At 46.1% G+C, this 16,943-nt stretch overlaps 1 protein-coding gene and 1 non-coding gene across 4 annotated transcripts in view; both read left to right on the forward strand.

Moving 5' to 3' along the window:
- RCSD1 (RCSD domain containing 1) overlaps positions 1-16,943 on the forward strand; it is a 72,720-nt gene that overhangs the window by 30,139 nt on the left and 25,638 nt on the right. The gene's annotated exons all lie outside the window — the stretch shown is intronic.
- TRNAG-CCC (transfer RNA glycine (anticodon CCC)) lies at positions 12,248-12,320 on the forward strand. Its single transcript has one exon. It is a non-coding gene; the product is annotated as a tRNA-Gly (tRNA).

Raw genomic sequence — 16,943 nt, forward strand, 5'->3', positions numbered from 1 at the left:
TATTTGTGCTGTGCGGTGCTTGGTCACTCACTCGTGTCCAACTCGTTGGGACCCCATGGACTGTAGCCCGCCAGGTTCCTCTGTCCATGGAGTTCTCTAGCCAGGAATACTAGAGTGGGTTGCCATGCCCTCCTCCAGGGGATCTTCCCAATGCAGGGATCGAACCCAGGTCTCCCACATTGCAGGCGGGTTCTTTACCATCTGAGTCACCGGGGAAGTCCAAAAATACTGGAGTGGGTAGCCTATACTTTCTCCAGGGTTTCCCGACCCAGGAATCGAACCAGGGTCTCCTGCATTGCAGACAGATTCTTCACCAGCTGAGCTGCCAGGGAATTCCTTGTTTATTTATATCCTTTCTTATATATTGTTCCCATCATTTTGTGAGAAGATTTGGTATAACAGATGTTATCTCCTTTTCATCTGTGTTACAAATAGTTTTTGGGTCTGTTGTTTTCTTTTTACTTCATTTATAGTATTTTTGCCACTACAAAAGCTTTTCTTTTGTTTGTAGCATGTGGGTGCACATGCATGCTCAGTCGTGTCCAACTCTTTTGTGACCCTATGGACTGCAGCCTGCCAGGATCTGTCCATGAATCTTCCCAACCCAGGGATCGAACCTCAGTCTCTTGCATCTCCTGCATTGGCAGGGAAATTCTTTGCCACTGAGCATTTGTTTTTAGTAGAGTAGTGTGTATATATATATATATAGGATTTCTTTCTTAGCTAAAAAGGGAAATGTTTCATTTTAACACTCTTTTACCCTATACTTTGCTGTAACACCTTATGTTTCAGCTAACTAATCTCAGTTTGCCTTCAAAATGACAACGAACCCCAGAGGCAGGCGTGGAAAATTAGCAAAGCATGCTGGAAACTGTTATCACAGGCTCCCCTTAGACCACATGCACATTCTCTGCCCAGATTCTATAGCTGATACCAGTCTGGAATTTTTCTATCCTCAGCTCTTAGCTTCTGTCTTCTCCTCCCATCCCCACCAGTGCCCTCCCCATTTGCTCCTTAAATAGAAGTTTTTCCATCCATTTTCCCAGCTCTCTTCTATATTTTGTCCTTTTTTGGTGGGATACATGTTCCTGAACTCTCCATATCCCTGTCCCAGGACCTCCTAGGATCACAGAGTTCTTTCCTGCCATCTGAGCTGGGTCTCCCACCCTTTTCTGAATGTCCAACCCTCTCTCCAAAAGGTTGTCCTCATCACTGTGGGGGCTGCCTGGCTACTCCTTTGCAGTTCTGGTTTGCATGCTAAGAATTCAGGACAAATGTTTTCCTTTAAACTCCTTGCTGGATTTACCCTTTCAGGATAAATTCCAAATACCTTGGCTTCAAATACAATGATAGACTGCATTTAGTGAGGACTGTTATGTGCCAGACTATGCTAAATACTATACATCTCACTTGATTCTTACCCAAGCTTATGATGCAAATACTGCTATTCTCACTTTACAGATGAGGCCCCTGAAATTTGCAGAGGTTGGTTACCTGCCCAAGGACCAGAGTGAGGATATGAATCAAACATTCTGTCTCTGGAGCACTGTCTGTAACCACCTTCTGATCCAGCACCCCCTCCCCCATTTGTACTCCACCACTTCTCCTTCCTGGGTCTTCTGACACATGCACATTTACAGCATGTACAGCTCCTTGGGCCATCGATCATGCCTACATGCATACAATTTCTGTGCCATTGTCTGCTTAACTTGCTTTTGTGTTTGATTCACCTTTGCTTCATGTTTCCCCAACTGGACTGTCAGCTTCAACAGAACAGGGACCATGACTTAACTTCTCTGTAACTGTCCCTTCCTCCAAAGTTGTTGGCTGATTGCTTTTTATTTTTCAGGAACTTCCTTCAGTGCAGTTCAGTCGCTCAGTTGTGTCTGACTCTTTGTGACCCCATGGACTACAGAACGCCAGGCTTGCCTGTTCATCACCAACTCCTGGAGCTTACTTAAACTCATGTCCGTTGAGTTGGTGATGCCATCCAACCATCACATCCTATGTCGTCCCCTTCTCCTCCCACCTTCAATCTTTCCCAGCATCAGGGTCTTTTCCAATGAGTCAGTTCTTTGCATCAGGTTGCCAAAGCTGATGGAGCTTCAGCTTCAGCATCAATCCTTCCAATGAATGTTCAGGACTGATTTCCTTTAGGATGGAGTGGTTGGATCTCTTTGCAGTCCAAGGGCCTCTCAAGAGCCTTCTCCAACACCAGAGTTCAAAAGCATCAATTGTTTGGCACTCAACTTTCTTTATAGTCCAACTTTCACATCTATACATGACTGCTGGAAAAACCATAGCTTTGACTAGACAGACATTTGTTGGCAAAGTAATGTCTCTGCTTGTAATATGCTGTGTAGGTTGGTCATAGCTTTTCTTCCAAGGAGCAAGCATCTTGAAATTATCATGGCTACAGTCATCATCTGCAGTGATTTTGGAGCCCCAAAAACAAAATCTCTCACTGTTTCCATTGTTTTCCCATCTGTTTGCCATGAAGTGATGGGACTGGATGCCATGATCTTAGTTTTCTGAATGTTGAGCTTTAAGCCAATTTTTTCACTCTCCTCTTTCAGTTTCATCAAGAGGCTCTTTAGTTCCTCTTCACTTTCTGCCATAAGGGTGCTGTCATCTGCATATCTGAGGTTATTGATATTTCTCCCAGCAATCTTTATTCCAACTTGTGCTTTATCCAGCCTGGCATTTCGCATGATGTACTTTGCAGATAACTTAAATAAGCAGGGTGACAATAAACAGCCTTGACATGTTTGGAACCATCCTTTCCCAGTTTGGAACCAGTCTATTTCTATGTCCAGTTCTGAACTTCCTTGAGCTTTCACTAAATTGTTTAACCAAGACTCTGTAGGAATATTGAACCTTCCTAAATCTCACTTGACTTTAAAATTCCTAGAACTATGGACCCACCAAAATCTCTGCTTAACTTAAGGTGCTGACTACCAAACAAGTTCTAATGTGAAATATTTCTTGGCCTAATTAGGTGAAATCAGTGGAAAGTATTAAATAGGAATGATCAATCAATAAATATTGGCTGATAAGACACTGCCCATGCATGTTTCACTTCATCATGATAATGACCCTATGTAGTAGATCTCATTTCCATTTTATAGAGGAGGAAATGAAGTCCAGAGGAGATGGATCTGGAACCATGAGTCCTCTCAAATTTCATCACAGCAGCCTGTGGTTGGACAGCAAGTTAAGAGCAGACAGGCCAGAGTGGGCCAGTCTGGTCTCCTCAGCACCGTGCTGATCCTGGGGTGGAAATGAGCACCATGTGCTCTCCGCTTTCTGCGGTCCCAGATTTTCTGTGTGTTACGTGGCCTTGGAGCGACGAAGAGCGGAGCCCCCTCTCCTGGAAGAGCCATGGCCGCTGAAGGGTAGCTCAGAGGTATAATTTATAGGTGTGCTAGAGTGATGGGATAAAGTACTGTTGGACTGTCCATAAGAAAACCAAACTATCTTGAGAGTCATCTGCTCAAATCTCTACATGAGAAGCACTTTGGCCATTGTCCAAAGAGAGATTTTTCATGCATATGGTGGAAGGTGCTACAATTGCTGATAAGAAGGGAGCAGGAGAAAGTTGATTTACTTCTATCTTAGACCTTGTACTCATGTCTCTTGAGCTGGGGGCCTGTATATTTCTGTGTTCCATACTAGGAAGATTTTTCTAGGGTCTCCTGTGAGGAACTTCTGCTCAGAGCCTGGGAGCCCCTGCCAGAAAAACAGTCCCTCCCCTCTCCCTCAGGGCCCAGGGAGTCCCTCACCGTAGGGCATCCATGTCTACTCCAGATGTGTTCCTGCTGGCCTGTTCTATTCTTAGAACCCTAGTTCTTGCTTCAGAACTGTGAGGCTCTCAAGCTGACTATGGTGCTGAGACCTTGGTGTGTGGATAGCAAAAAAGCAATAGGCCAAAGGGTGTGAATGAAAGAAAACAATACCTGTACTCATTCCTTCTTTGTATGACTTCCAGAGGAAACCAAAATGAGAGTTATGGTTTTCCCCAGCTGGGCAGCAATGAACCTGGAGAAAAACCTGAACTCTATGCTCATATACTTTTCCCCTTTACAGTTTATGCTTCTCTTGGCCTTTATCCTTTGCTCGGGCTTGGTATTGTTCTTTGTTACTGATTTCTCACCCACCTTCCTCTTATATTATTTATTTTTTATTTTGGCTGCGTGGGTCTTTGTTGTAGTTGCCCTGTGGCATGTGGGATCTATCTTAATCCCTTAACCAGGGATTGAACCCATGTTCCCTTCATTGCAAGGGGGATTCATAACCACTGGACCACCAGGAAAGTCCCCACTTTGCTCTTTACTGGCTTTTAAATGCCCCTGAGGCTATTTGAGCCCTGTCATTACCAACCCTAATTTGCTAATGTGGAATGAAGGGATTAAATCGGATTACCATTTGATTCCTGGTTTGAGAGTAGGAAGTGTCCCATTCTTAGAATCTTCTTTGGAAGAAACACGAGAAGGAGGGATGGGGTTCTTTACTTTACAGAGCTGTGTGTCAACATGGTGCTGGGGGAGGGGTGTAATTTCACTGTAATATCACTTGGGATTCCTGATCTTCCTTTCAGCGTTTGCGCTGATTCTGCCTAAACTCAGTCGGGTATCCACCTCCGTTCATCCACGCGAGAAGGATAACCTAAGTGTTCCCGATTTCCTCTTAGTGATGTTAAAGTTAAAAAAATAATAATAATTAGCCAGCTGGAAAGGGCCTTGGAAAGCATGCTGGGCAAGCTCTTCATCCTAGGGATGAGGAGACAGAAGGGCAGAGAGAGGTGGAGAGTTCACACAGCTCTCCTGACTGCTGGGTCAGTGGCCTCCGCTGCCCCTAGGGTGCTCAGCTCTTGAAATGACTCATCTGGATCTTCTCTTCTAACTTTGCAGGACAAAGCATGTCTGCCCAGACATATTTCTTCTTCCCACTTCCTGCATCCCTTGAACCCAAGCATATTCCCTGGAGAGCTACTCCAGCCGTTCATGCACCCACCCTAGACCCTGAGGGTCCCTGATTAGGCTTGGACCTACAGGGGCAGGCACAACCCTCAAACTCTGGCCATGAGGTGCAGGGCCCTGGTTGAAAGGCAGGACTCTCCTCCCCTGCAGAAGCCAGAAGCAGGCTTCCCTTTGATGACTGGTCTTGCCCCGCCTAACCCCACTCCACATACCAGAAACATCCAGCTAAAATCCTGCACGTGAACGCCCCGCACATGAACGGCCCTACATAAGGAGGTTATGTAGCCTAACTACTAGGAGCCTAGGATCTCACTTCAATTAGCCAGCCTGCCCTTGAGTATGATTCAGAAAATTCCTATTTGTAAATTCCTCTGACATTAAGATGCAGTGCCAGTCCACCAGGTCTGCAGACTTGTTCTACGGAATGGGAATGAAAATGACTTAGCAGCAGATCCCTCCTGCCCCCTTGCAGTTACTCAGGGCCAACAGGCAACAGCCTGCTGACCCTACAAGGAGTGCAGGGGGGCCCAGGTTCCAACTAATACCTACTGAGTGAGTGGCAATCAGTGTCTTAGGTATAACAACGAGAGCTAAGATGGGAGGGAAAGCTTATTATGTACCAGGCACTGTGCTGGGTCTTTATGCACATTAATTATCTCATTTGGGCTTTATAACAATCATATGGGATAAGTGCTGTTACAAGCCTCATTTTATGAGCGGGGAGATTGAGGCTCAGTGAAGCTAAGTCTTGCCTAAGCTCACACACAGAGTAAGAGGCAGGATTTGGATTTGGACCCAAACTGCATGTGTGCTCAATCATGTCAAACTCTTTGAGACCCCATGGACTGTAGCCCACCAGACTCCTCTGTCTGTGGAATTTTTCAAGTAACAGTACTAGAGTGGGTTGCCATTTCCTACTCCAGAGGATCTTTCCAAACTATCAAACACTATCTCTTAGTATTGTCATGACTCTGGAGGGGGTGTTATTAGCCACATTCTACAGGTGAGACTCTGAGTAGTTAAGTCAGTTGCCTGCAACCCAACAACCCATAAATTATATTCATACCTGAACTTGTCAAGTGCCGAATTCTGTGCTCACATCACCATTCTTGCTTCCAGAGTGCTGGTGGCTGCCCTGGGGCAGGAATGGCTGGACGTGGCCTGTTCGTCGCAGCTGCAAGAGGCTGCCAGCCTCCCTGGGGCCTTGGTGCCTTCTTGCCAACACTTTGAGGTCGATGGGGCTGGCACCCTGGAACTAAGCCAAGTCCCCTACCCCCAGGGCAAATGAAAGAAGACCTCATGCAGAGGGAGTGTGCCTCAGTCTTTTTTTCTTTTATTTTTTGAGCATGTGTTTTTTATTTCAAAAGCTGTTTATCACATTTATGAGATAAAATTTACACAAAATAAAATTCACCTATTTTAGAAGTAAAATTTGATGAGCATTGACAGATACAGATCACAATCAAAATATAGATTGTTTCTTTCACTTCAAAAGTTCCCTTGTACCCTTTATAGTCAACCCCCTGCCCCTATCCTTGGTCTCAGGCAATCAATGAGTTGCTTTCTGTCATTATAGCGTTGCCTTTTGAAGAGTGTTATGTATATGGAATCATACTGGATAACCAACCAGTACCCACTGTATAGCACAGGGAACTTTGTTCAAGGTTATGCGGCAGCCTTGCCGGGAGGGGAGTTTGGAGGAGCATGGATGCATATATCTGGATGGCTGAGTCCCTTCGCTGACCACCTGAAACCATCACAACATTGTTATCATGGATGTTGCTGTTGTTTAGTTACCCAGCTGTGCCCAACTCTTTGCGACTCCATGGACTGTAGCCCACCAGGTTCCTCTGTCCATATCCCAGTAGAAAATGAAAAGTTAAAAATAAATAAAGCAGTATGTATCTGTCCATCCCAAACTCTCTAACTATCCTTCCCCCCATTCTTCCCCCAACATCCATAAGTTCATTCTCTAAGTCTGAGAGTCAGTTTCTGTTCTGTAAAATTTGTATCATGTCTTTTTAGATTCCCCATATAAGGGATGTCACATGATGTTTCTGCTTCTCTCTGACTTACTTCTTTCAGTATGCTAATTTCTAGGTCTATCCATGTTGCTGCAAATAGCATTATTTCATTTTTTTTTGATGACTCAGCTAAATTCCATTGTGTGTATATATATGGGTATATATATATATACCACATCTTTATTCATTCCTCTTTTGATGGATATTTAGGTTGCTTCCAGTCTTGGCTATTTTAAACAGCGCTGCAGTGAATATTAGGGTGTATGAATCCTTTTGAACCATGCTTTTCTTTGGTTATGTACCCAGGAATGGGATTGCAGGGTCATATGGTAGCTTTGTTTTTAGTTTTTCAGAGAATTTCCATACTGTTCTCCATAATGGTTGAGCCAATTTTCATTCACACCAACAGGCAGGAGGGTTCCCTTCTCTCCACACGCTCTCCAGCATTTGTTGTTTGTGGATGTTTTGATGAGAGCCATTTTGACTGGTGTGAGGTGACATCTCATTGTAGTTTTGATTTGCATCTCTCTAATAATTACTGAACATCTTTTCATGTTCAGCACAATAAGCTTTCAATAAGTTATCTGCTTTATTATTGTTAAGAACATACAATGCAAAAGGCCACTATTACTAATTCAAAACCAAACTAATTCACAATTCTTTAGAAATGGCTTTCGAAAGAGAGCCGTTTGATTCGTGGTAGTGGGTGTACACAGAATCGCTCGGTATGGGGATGCTGCTGGACACAGAGCAAGCCTGAGCAGCCCAGCAGGTCTGGACTCCTGTGAGACTCCTGACCCTTGACCCTCAGTCAGTGACTTTAGGGGACACTCCCAAATATGAATCAGTCCCAGGCCCAAAGGGAGCAGGCAGAGGGAAGACCGGTGGAAGAGAGAGATCAGGCCATCTGCAAGCTGAATGTCAACACCCCAGCCCTGCCTTTCCCAGTCAGCTGTTTTGCCCTATAAAATCCAATAGACTTTTCAAGTAAAGCAACTTAACTCAGCCTGGTGGTTTTCTTCTCTCTGCTTCAAGACCCTTTTGGCCTCATCCCAATGAGTCAGTTTCTAAGGCAGGTAGAACATTTCTTGTCCTTTGCGTGGGGCCTCTTTGATATACCAAACATTATGGATTCCTGCCTGGACCATCCCTGGGCAGCAAGGTTGGGGAGAACAGCCTTAGTGTCTGAGGACAGCTACAGCTATGTGAAATCCACATCAGAGCAGAGATGTGGACTTCACAGCCTGGGCAGGTACCATTCTACACTGATAGGAGACCTATGCCTTCCACCCATGCCTCAGTGACTCCTTGATGAAATGTGTCTGAAAGTCAATAGCCAACAGAAAGATTCAACCACGCTACATAAAGAAATAGACATATTTTAAGTATTTTTTAGATATGTCGTATTTTAGGATAGATTGAGTTAATAAAAGCGAACACAGCTTATACCCAGGGATGGGAAATATGAAATTTTAATGCGTTCCTTCGCTCCAAGTAGAAACTGGAGGCTCAGATTTTTAAGTGTTGGATTCATCAGGGAAGGTCTCATTCTTTGCCCTCTAGTTACACTATTCCAATGACCTTGGCTCAGCTCAGTGAACCTTAATGAAAATATTCAAGCCTGGTGTGCCCAGAGCCAAGCCTGGCTGACACAGTGTGTCCATTTTTACCTTGAGGCTCTGTTCTATGTTTATCAAGCCCTCACAGTGTCAGCCCACTGGTGTTGGTTTACTGATGCATCATTCATTTATTCATTCATTCATTCGTTTGGCATTATTTATTGAGCACTGAATATGGTAATGGACTAGGGGGTGGGGACATGAATAACACATGGTTTCTGTGCTTAAGGCAGAAAGAAACAAGCTTGCAAAACCATGGGTATTTGATAAGCCTTTTGATCCACTGTGTGAATCACAACAACTGTGGAAAATTCTTAAAGAAATGGAATACCAGACCACCTGACTGCCTCCTGAGAAACCTGTATGCAGATCAAGAAGCAACAGTTAGAACTGGACATGGAACAACCGACTGGCTACAAATGGGAAAAGGAGTATGTCAAGGCTGTTTATTGTCACCCTGCTTATTTAATTTAGATGCAGAGCACATCACGTGAAATGCCAGGCTGAATGAAGCACAAGCTGGAATCAAGATTGGGAGAAATACCAATAACCTCAGATATGCAGATAACACCACATTATGGCAGAAAGCAAAGAAGAACTAAAGAGCCTCTTGATGAAACTGAAAGAGGAGAGTGAAAAAATTGGCTTAAAGCTCAACATTCAGAATACTAAGATCGTGGCATCTGGTCCCATCACTTCATGGCAAATAGATGGAAAAAGAGTGGAAACAGTGAGAGACTTTATTTTGAGGGGCTTCAAAATCACTGCAGATGATGACTGCAGCCATGAAATTAAAAGATGCTTGCTCCTTGGAGGAAAAGTTATGACCAACCTAGACAGCATATTAAAAAGCAGAGACACTATACTTTGCTGACAAAGATCCGTCTTGTCAAAGTTATGGTTTTACCAGGAGTCATGTGTGGATGTTAGACCTGGACTATAAAGAAAGCTGAGAACTGAAAAATTGATGCTTTTGAACTGCAGTGTTGGAGAAGACTCTTGAGAGTCCCTTGGACTGCAAGGAGATCCAGCCAGTCCATTCTAAAGGAAATCAGTCCTGAATATTCATTGGAAGGACTGATGCTGAAGCTGAAACCCCAGTAGTTTGGCCACCTGATGCAAAGAATTGACTCACTGGAAAAGACCCTGATGCTGGGAAAGACTGAAGGCAAGAGGAGAAGCAGATGACAGAGGATGAGATGGTTGGATGGCATCACCAACTCGATGGACATGAGTTTGAGTAAGCTCTGGGAGTTGGTGATAGACAGGGAAGCCTGGCATGCTGCAGTCCATGGGGTCACAAAGAGTCAGGCACAACTAAGCAACTGAACTGAACTGAGTTCTATACATTGCCTTCTTTTATTTCCTCAAACACATCATGCTCTTCTCACTTCCAGGCCTTTGGGTAAACTCTCCTTGGAATGCCCTTGGCTATGCCCATCCCTTCCTTATCACACACACGCTGCTTGGATCACTTCTTATCTTTCAGACCTCAGTTTAAACATCATGTCTTTGGGTCAGATCCCCTTATCACTTACTTTCCTAGTCCTTTCCCTCTGCAATGTTTATCATCCTAAGAAACAATAAACTGGAGTAAAAATAATGATGGTTGCTGAACAGTTGCCCTCATTAGACTGCAACTTCCATTATGAAAAGACCTGCATCATCTTGTTCATTGCTATATCCTGGAGTACAGGAAGAATGATGAATGAATGAATCCAAGATGTGGTAACACAAAAAGAAGCCTAGAACCCAGGACCACACCCTGCCTAGGGTGACCCAACCCACAGAGCATCCCAAGAGACATCCTGCTAAGAGTGCAGCTCCAGACTGCAAGGGAGAAGGGGAGGGAAGGAAGAGGAACCGCTGTAATAGGAGAGGCTACAGCTAACTGGGAGGCAGGCCCTTGTCCTTGAGCAACTTGTTCTAATCTTAGAAGGTATGCTTGGGCTTTCTATTGGGACATGAAGGACAAATGTCCCAGTCCTCAGGATTCACTCACACGTCACTCCCACTTGGGAAGCAGAAATGGTCGCCCGTGAAGGATATTATTAGGAGGCCTCCAGGTGTCTGCAGCAAACCCCAGGAGTCAGAGGGACTGTCAGCAAAATCAGGCTTATTAGGGAACTAACCAACACGGAGAGCATGTGACAGGAGTCTCTGAATTCTCTTTGAAGAGCAGATGGACTGTAGATTTACCTGTTGGCCTAGGCTGTGAATCCCCCTGAATCACTTAAGCTAGCTATGTAGGCATTTCTTTCACACTCTTCCCCTTTCCCCTAAAAAGAAAAAAGAAAAAAGAAAAAAAAAAAAAATAGCTAACTGCTCTGAGGCTGCCAGGCTCACAAGGTTGAATTTGATTTTCCCTCACTGCACACCCACAGTTGGAAGGAGAAGACAACTTTGGTGGTGCAGGCACCCAGCCTGAACCACAAAGTCATTGCTTCCTCCTCTTCATCCCAGGGCCCTCTCCATCTCCTTTCTAGCCTCCACTCACCCAGCCTGTCTTCGAGCTAAGCCATCACTTTGTAACAGGAGCCAAGTTTCAAACCCAGGTTCATCTGACTCCAAAAATTCCAAGCTTTCAAGGATCCATCCTGGACCCTCTGCTCTGATCACTCTCCCCTTCTGGGGACCTTTTCCTTCTCTAGCCACCTCTTGCCTCTTTCCTCCTAGCCCTGCTCTCGTTGGGGCTCACCATCTCTGTGGGTGGCACCCCTGTCCACCCAGCAGACAGAGCCAGAAGCCTGGGCAGCATCTTGACTCCTCTCTGCACCTACCTGGGCAGTCACTAGTTCCAGACAGTCCTTTTTCCTAAGTTGCTTTTAAGTTCCTGTTAATGTTCTTCAGCTCCATGGACCCTCCCCTAGTTCAGGGCACCATTCTGTCTGATCTTATACTCTTGAGATCTACAGTGTTGGCTCCAACTCTATGTCTTAATCATCCTTGAGAGAGTTTCTAATTCCTAGATGAATTTATCTGATCTTGGTCCCAGTTTTCTGCCACTACTGAATCCTTGCTCTCCGTTTTCCTGTAAGCCTAGGAGACCTAAACACTCTGAATCCCTGGCATGTGTAGGGCTCATTATCTACTAGTGGTTGAATCAATAAACTCTGCCTCTTGAAGGCATTTCTTTACCAGCTGTGGGCCATAGATGCTAGATTCTCACTCTGCTACTACTGCTGCTAGGTCGCTTCAGTCGTGTCCGAGTCTGTGCGACCCCGTAAATGGCAGCCCACCAGGCTCCCCCGTCCCTGGGATTCTCCAGGCAAGAACACTGGAGTGGGTTGCCATTTCCTTCTCCAATGCATGAAAGTGAAAAGTGAAAGTGAAGTCGCTCAGTCGTGTCTGACTCTTTGCGACCCCATGAACTGCAACCTACCAGGCTCCTCCGTCCGTGGGCTTTTCCAGGCAAGAGTACTGGAGTGGGGTGCCATTGCCTTCTCCAATTCTCACTCTACCACCTTTAAAAAGCACCCACAAATACCACAAGCTGCCACTTTCAGTAGAACTTCTGCTGAAGATTTGCAGATTTGCAAGAAGTTGTCATAATGATCCAACACAGCTAGCAATTGTAAATCAGTGACCAGAGATTCCTATTCATCAAAACCTTTTTGGCTGGACTTCCCTGGTGGTCCAGTGGTTAAGACTCTGTTCTCCCAAAGCAGGGGCCCTGGGTTCGTTCCACAGTCAGGGAACTAGATCCCAGATGCTGCAGTTAAGATCCTGACGAAGGTCAATCCCATGTGCCACAACTAAGACCCAGTGCAGTCAAATAATAAATATACCTTTCATGGCGATGGCAACGGCCCATCCATTTCTCACACTGCAGCAAAGGGACCATCAAGATAAATCCATTTATTTTAGAGGACCCTCTGTTTTACTCTTTTTCTGAAAACCTTCCAGTGACTTAGCATGGCCCTGAGAACAGGGTTCTGCGTAGAGGCCCCTGTCTGCTCTGGCCTCTGTTTCCTCTACAGCCTCATCTTCCCCTCAGGCCACATGTCATGAACCAGGCTTAGGGACTTCTGGTAGTTCAGTGAGGAGCCCCAGCCTTGCATCCTTCACACGTGGCTCCCTCAGCAGAAGAGTGACTAACTCTGCCCACCCTTCACATTTGTCCAGGTTGGGGCTTCCTTCTAGAAGCCCTCCTGGATACCTCTAGCCAGATTGGGTGCCCCTGTTATGCTTTTCACCCTGTCCTCCAGTCACAACATCCTGAACTCAATATCGCCTCCCTCTGCTCCTCCTTGGGGAAGCCTTCTGTGACCGACCACTCAGGGCACCAACACGTACTCGCTTACTGGGTCACCGCCTGTCTCCCCTGGAATGTGAACTCCAGCAAGAATATGAACTTGAGGACTCTCTTCTTCAGCACCATGTCCCCAGACCTCAGAGCCCATGGTGGGTCAGCAGGTACTTACTGCCTGTTTTACTTCCATGTGGCTGATGCAATAAATGACCACAAACTTTGCAGCCAAAACAACATAAATTTATAGTTCTGGAGGTCAGAAGTTCAAAACAGATCTCACTGGGACTAGAATCAAGGTCTTGGCTGGGCTGCCTTTCTTCTGGAGACTTGCCTTTCCCAGCTTCTAGAGGTACCTGCATTTCGGCATGTGGCCTCTTCATCCATCATCAAAGCCAGCAATATTAGGTCAAGTCTTTCTCACATCCCATCACTCTGACACTGAGTCCTCTGCCCTCCTCTCCTACTTTTAAGAGCACTTTGGATTGCATTGGGCCCACTTAGATAATCCAGAGGAGTGTACCACTTTAAGGTCAGCTGATTAACAACCTTAATTCCACCTGCACCCTTTGGCATGTAACCTAACACAACCACAGGTTCCACGACTAGGATGTAGACATCTTTGGGGGCTATTCTGCCTTCTGCACTGGCTGACCCATCATACTTTAAAAAAATTATTTATTGATTGATTGCACCAGGTCTTAGTTGTGGTGTGTGAACTCTTTGTTGCAGCATGTGGGATCTAGTTCCCTGACCAGGGGTTGAACTCAGGCCCTCTGCGTTGGGAGTGCAGTCTTAGCCACTGGATCACCAGGGAAGGCCCTGACCCTGACCATAGTTTAAATACTTGCTTAGTCGCCCCTGTTCCTTAGTAGGCCATGAACTCTGGGTGTACACAGTGTCCATCCTGTGCATCTCTGTGCGTCTCTTCTCCAGTGTGCTGTCAGTCACTGCATCCCGAGAGCCTCACAACTATCCCCAGATGAAGTCAAGGCAGGCGCTTTTCCCACCCTAGATGAGGAAGCTGAGGTTTCACTACCTCATGTGTCTTGACCAAGGTCACACAAGATAGGGCAGCTCCAAAACCATACTCAGGACTTAGTGTGTCCTTACTGTCAAGCCTCTGAGAGCTCCTTGCCTAAGGTGGTAGGAGAGCATATAAAATAATAGCAATAATCATAATCAGAAGAAGAAGGAGAGAAGGAAGAGGGGACATGACCTAGGTCATGACCCTAAAGGCCATAAAATTACAGTCAGCTTTATTTTTTCTTAATTGCTAGCTAGTATGCACATCAGTTTCTCAGGGATGGTTTGAAAACTCAGGAAAGGAGTGTCTGTTAACCGTCTGTCTTGTTAAGTATCTGTTAAGTGTAGACCGCCAATGACCAACTCATGACTGCCCACTTATGAACTAAAAATGGCAGAAAGCAGCAAGGAGCATATCTTAGCTGGCTGGGGTTCCCTCTGGGAGACCTGTGCCCCAGAGAGAATGGAAGGGCAAGGGTAGACTAGATGACAACCCTGGACTTCCCTCAGTGTTTTCTCCCCATTTTACAGGTGGAAACTGAGGCACAGAGAAGTTAGGTAACTTGTTCAAGGCCACAGTGTATGCAGAGTATATGCAGAGCCTGGATTTGAGCCCAGACAATCTGGATTGAAGCCTGAGCTGTATGCTCTACTGCCCCTCACACAACACCATCACCTGTGATCTGTACGCTCTGCCTCTTGTATACTGGGCTGATTGTGAATCTTGCAGGGACTCTGGGGATATTGGCTACCTCCTGCTGCTAGTGGAGGGAGGGTGGTGCAGGCTCCAGACATCAGGCACATGTTGCAGTTCGGTTTGGAGCAGAGGGCAACTGGGCTTCCCAGGTGGTGCTAGTGGTAAAGAACCTGCCTGCCAATTCAGGAGATGCAAGAGAGGAGGGTTTGACCCCTAGGTCAGGAAGATTCCCTGGAGGAGAACATGGCAACCCACTCCAGTATTCTTGCTGGAGAATCTCCACGGACAGGAGCCCGGCAGGCTACAGTTCATAGGGTTGCAGGGAGTTGGACACGACTGAAGCAGCTTAGCATGCACGCACACACAGTGGCCAGCTGATGGCAGTTTGGGCTGGAGGAAAGGCCAGTGGATGTTAATAACCTCACTTACCAACAAGGATCCTGAGGCTCAGAAAGATCTACCCCCAATATGTGTCAGAGACAAGACTCGATTTACCTCTGAATTAGCTATTCTTTCTGCTCCTGTCATGTCATCCCTGCACATCCCCAACCCCACAAGACTCAAAATACACTTTTATCCTTATGCTTGTGCAATGATTGACAGGTTTCACAGAGAAATTTCACATACATTATCTCCCTGATTGCATCGATAAGGTCCTAGACCATCATGACATTCAGAATGAATGGTTCCCTTCCATTTCTTTGTTGTCCTTGCTGTCACTTGGGAATGTGCCTGGACTAACCCTGCCTGTGCCACCACCACCAAGCTCACTGACCCCACCTGGGTGGCTGGCCAGGCCCCTTAGGCTGTGAGCTACCCTGCTTCCAAAACCACTGAAGCAGTCAGGCTGATGTCCACTGACTCAGGGTTGCTTAACCCTGTCCAGGCCCCTGGGCTGTAGCACCACATCCTGGGAGGCAGGGGAAAGCCCTGGAGGTCCCATGGAGTGACGCAGTCCCCGGGGAATGGCCTGTGGACCCTTTGTGTGAGCTGGGCATCCTCCCTGGGTTTTTCCCTGGGATAGAACTTCAGAGGCTAAGGACTTGCCATTTTCAAATTCTTAAAGCTCACAAGGGGGGAGGTAGGGAAAATTTGGAAGACTTGTGGTCTTAATGTGAAATAGTGGACCAGCATTCCTGTGCACCAGTTTCTCTTCTTCTGCCTTGTCCAGTTGTTGTGGTTCTTCTTCTTCACCTGCTCTCCAGCCCTTCAACCCCCACCTCCCCAGTCACTGCTATTCCGGTGCATTGTGCAGTGTCTACAGATGCCCAAGAAGTGATGAATGTTTGGCCCAACAGCATGAAGGCAGGACACAAGACTTTCTCTTCTAATGGCATTTCAGGGCTTCTGATCCTCTCTCACCCAAGCCAAAGAACTCTGTCCTCAACCCAGCCTGTCTGCGGTCTGCACCAAAATGTCTGCAAGGCTCCTCCTGGAATAAGAAGAGAAGTCCCATCACCTTTCTGAGTGAAAGGTAGCTCAATGCTAATAAGGAGTTCAGTCTCTGGACCTCTTCTCCAGAGACTGTCTCTATATTTAGACCTCTTCTCTATATCTTCTGATTTTATTTAGTTCAGTGACTTCAGATACTATCACTATCTACTGACTCTCAAAGTTTTGTTTCCAGCCTGGAAACCTCCTCTGAATTTAAGACTTGGGTGTATATTTAAGTCCCACCCTGCGTCTCCACGTGGATATCTAATAGATATTTCAAATGTTCATGACCAAGGAAGAACTATTGAGCCCCTACCTTCCCCTACCCACATCTTTCTCCAACAAACCCTCCCCAACCCAGGAAAAAATATCCCATGCATCCTGTTGTCCAAGTCAAACACCTGGGAGTCATCCTTGATTGCCCTTTTTCTCTCACTTCCCACACCCAGCACATCAATAATTCCCAGCCATCTTACCTTCAGATCCACCCCTTTTACCACCTGCTGCTACAATCCTGGTCCATTCCACCATCACTTCTCAGCTGTACCACTGCCAGAACCTTCCTCCTGGCCCCTCTGCTTCCACTGTCATCCATTCTCTACAGACAGCCTTTTGATGTATAATTCAGGTCACATCTCTCCTCAAAACCCTCCAAATCGTGTTCCATTCATTCAGAATAAAATACTGATACAAACTGCTTGCTATGATCCTCAAGGCCTCATGCAGTGGGCCCCAGACTGCCTCTCATCCTTTATGTCCCCTCAAGTATTTTGGATGCGATAGGTCCCTGCCACACTTCTCTTCTCTGTCCCTCACCCTTTGTTCCTCTCTGTGCTTTCTGCTCAGAACAGTTTTCTTTCCACCTTTTTCCCACCTGGAAATTCAGATGGCTCCTCCTCAGAGATGTCTGCTCAC

The sequence above is a fragment of the Muntiacus reevesi genome, chromosome 1 (genome assembly GCF_963930625.1).
Source record: "Muntiacus reevesi chromosome 1, mMunRee1.1, whole genome shotgun sequence".
NCBI classification, from domain to species: Eukaryota; Metazoa; Chordata; class Mammalia; order Artiodactyla; family Cervidae; genus Muntiacus; species Muntiacus reevesi.